The sequence below is a fragment of the Salvelinus sp. IW2-2015 genome, linkage group LG17, assembly GCF_002910315.2.
Source record: "Salvelinus sp. IW2-2015 linkage group LG17, ASM291031v2, whole genome shotgun sequence".
Classification (NCBI taxonomy): domain Eukaryota; kingdom Metazoa; phylum Chordata; class Actinopteri; order Salmoniformes; family Salmonidae; genus Salvelinus; species Salvelinus sp. IW2-2015.
The window spans coordinates 18,492,243-18,496,036 of NC_036857.1; the positions used below are offsets into that span (position 1 = coordinate 18,492,243).

At 42.7% G+C, this 3,794-nt stretch overlaps 1 pseudogene; it reads right to left on the reverse strand.

Annotated features, from left to right (window-relative positions):
• Window positions 1-208: 208 nt before the first annotated feature.
• Window positions 209-3,794, reverse strand: part of LOC111976433 (plexin-A1-like) — a 72,506-nt pseudogene continuing 68,920 nt past the window's right edge.

Genomic DNA, 3,794 nt, shown 5'->3' on the forward strand with positions numbered 1-3,794 from the left:
TCTCCCCTGTTCTCCCCCCTCTCCTTCCCTGTTCTCCCCTGTTCTCCTCTCTCCTCCCCTTTCCTCCCCTGTTCCTCCCCCCTCTCCTTCCCTGTTCTCCTCTCTCCTCCCCTGTTCTCCCCTCTCCTTCCCTGTTCTCCCCTCTCCTCCCCTCTCCTCCCCTGTTCTCCAGAGCTCAGTGAACAGCACCAGAGAAGGCACAGCAATGGCTCACAGCACGACAGCACCGGTGATTGGCAAACCCGCTACTCCAGTCATCTCAATCCCCCACTCAGCACAGAGGAGTCAGCTATGAGACAGAGCCTTTAGATTCATCCTCATAGCCAGACGTGAGTAACATTCAGATACACACACTGACAGACACACAGCGACATACACACACACACACTGACACACACAGAGAATCCACCATTATCCTACCTTCTTAATGCGTCCGCTGCGTGTGCCGGTAAAGGCCACGGTGTGGCCGTGGTATTCGTAGGCCGCCACCGAGGTCATGCCATCGTCCTTGTCCACGAACAGAGGCAGACCCTCGATGGTGCTGGTTCCTCCCAGGGGCTGGTTGAAGTCCTGCCCACAGAAGTTATCATCTATCTGGAGTGGCTGCGAGAAAGAGAGAGATATTTATGTTTATTTATTTTCCCTTTTGTACTTGTACATCATTACAACACTGTATATAGACATAATATGACATTTGAAATGTCTTTATTCTTTTGGAACTTTTGTGAGTGTAATATTGTTCATTTGTATTGTTTATTTCACTTTTGTTTATTATCTATTTCACTTGCGTTTGGCAATGCAGACATATGTTTCCCATGCCAAATAAGCCCCTGAAATTGAAAAATAGAAATTGAGAGAGAGAGACCACTGTGACTGACCCAAAGTTAAGGAAAGCCTTGACTATGTACAGACTCAGTGAGCATAGCCTTGCTATTGAGAATGGCCGCCGTAGGCAGACACTGCCCACAAAATGAGGTGSAAACTGAGCTGCACTTCCTAACCTCCTGCCAAATGTATGACCCTATTAGAGACACATATTTCCCTCAGATTACACAGACCCACAAAGAATTTGAAAACAAACGCAATTTAGAAAAACTCCCATATCTACTGGGTGAACTACCACAGTGTGCAATCATAGCAGCAAGATMTGTGACCTGTTGCCACAAGAAAAGGGCAACCAGTGAAGCACAAACACCATTGTAAATACAACCTATATTTATGTTTACTTATTTTCCCTTTTGTACTTGAACTATTTCAGTGAGAGATAGCATCATACACATAACAGCAGCATACACACACTCCCACTGGGCAAAAAAGAGTGCTTGAATCAACATTGTTTCCATGTCATTTAAAAAAAAWTCTATGTTATGACGTTAAATCAACGCGGAAAAAAGTGATCAAAGTAAAGGGATTTCGTCTATTTTTCACCCAACTTTTAACCTAAATCCAATGACGTGGTGCCATTTTTCTTGATTTCGCTCAACCAAATGTAAATCAAACTACATGTTGAACTGACATCTGTTCAGTGGGCTGTCACTGTGTGATAGGCGTGTGTGTAACAGGTCCCAGGAGGTATCTTTCATACGCACTGACATATGTAACCAGGATTAGTGACCTCTAACACATCCCACATCACTAATTAACTGGTGCCAGGATCCCCTCGTCTATTTGAAGACATATCGCTTCCATAGTAGACAATCAATCACAGACAACACACACACTCCGCCAGCCGCTAAGCTCTCTGGGAAGGAAGGAGTTGTGCATGTGTTATGAGCTGATGTGACCAGAATGGGGGATGGAACGAAGGAAGGCCGCTGGGTGAATCCTTAAGTCGTCTTGTGTCTAAAGACACAAAGTACCCAACATGCACATTGGTGGATGGAACAGATCTTAACACAACACAATGTAGAGACTGATGTACAAATGCAAGTGGGTTGTACAGATAGAATAAGTATACTGAGTTTGTGAGAGTCTATTAGATATACTGTAGTTCTGACCAGTACTGGTCTATTAGATATACTGTAGTTCAGACCAGTACCTGTCTATTAGGTATACTGTAGTTCATACCAGTACTATTCTATTAGGTATACTGTAGTTCAGACCAGTACTGGTCTATTAGGTATACTGTAGTTCAGCGACCAGTACTGGTCTATTAGTATACTGTAGTTCAGACCAGTACTGGTCTATTAGGTATACTGTAGTTCAGACCAGTACTATTCTATTAGGTATACTGTAGTTCAGACCAGTACTAGTCTATTAGGTATACTGTAGTTCAGACCAGTACCTGTCTATTAGGTATACTGTAGTTCAGACCAGTACCTGTCTATTAGGTATACTGTAGTTCAGACCAGTACCTGTCTATTAGGTATACTGTAGTTCAGACCAGTACTAGTCTATTAGGCATACTGTAGTTCAGACCAGTACTGTCTATTAGGTATACTGTAGTTCAGACCAGTACCTGTCTATTAGGTATACTGTAGTTCAGACCAGTACCTGTCTATTAGGTATACTGTAGTTCAGACCAGTACTATTCTATTAGGTATACTGTAGTTCAGACCAGTACTGGTCTATTAGGTATACTGTAGTTCAGACCAGTACTGGTCTATTAAGGTATCCTGTAGTTCAGACCAGTACTATTCTATTAGGTATACTGTAGTTCAGACCAGTACTGGTCTATTAGGTATACTGTAGTTCAGACCAGTTACTGGTCTATTAGGTATACTGTAGTTCAGACCAGTACTATTCTATTAGGTATTCTGTAGTCAGACCAGTACTGGTCTATTAGGTATACTGTAGTTCAGACCAGTACTGGTCTATTAGGTATACTGTAGTTCAGACCATTACTATTCTATTAGGTATACTGTAGTTCAGACCAGTACTGGTCTATTAGGTATACTGTAGTTCAGACCAGTACTATTCTATAGGTATACTGTAGTTCAGACCAGTACTGGTCTATTAGGTATACTGTAGTTCAGACCAGTACTATTCTATTAGGTATACTGTAGTTCAGACCAGTACTGGTCTATTAGGTATACTGTAGTTCATACCAGTACTATTCTATTAGGTATACTGTAGTTCAGACCAGTACTGGTCTATTAGGTATACTGTAGTTCAGACCAGTACTATCTAGTAGGTATACTGTAGTTCAGACCAGTACTATTATATTAGGTATACTGTAGTTCAGACCAGTACTGGTCTATTAGGTATACTGTAGTTCAGACCAGTACTATTCTAGTAGGGTAACTGTAGTTCAGACCAGTACTATTCTATTAGGTATACTGTAGTTCAGACCAGTACTGGTCTATTAGGTATACTGTAGTTCAGACCAGTACTATTCTATTAGGTATACTGTAGTTCAGACCAGTACTATTCTATTAGGTATACTGTAGTTCAGACCAGTACTGGTCTATTAGGTATACTGTAGTTCAGACCAGTACTATTCTATTAGGTATACTGTAGTTCAGACCAGTACTATTCATTAGGTATACTGTAGTTCAGACCAGTACTGGGAAAACCGGTACCAAGTTAAGGGCATTACAATGGCTTTCATTAGTCCTGATTTATCCCCCTCTCTCATCCTGGACACCAGACGGGACTCATTAGTAGAGACAAGAGCGCTGGCGAACCCCGCGTCCCCCACACTACTGCCAGCTGACGCCCCTCATATTTCACCCAGCGAGGGGTGCCAGCTCTGCCAAGTCCCAGCCAGGCCCAGCCATGTACAGCAGAGGTCTTCTGAAAGGACAATGCAGGAGACCATGTCCTTCTCTGACCCCCCACCATTGGAGTTTGGG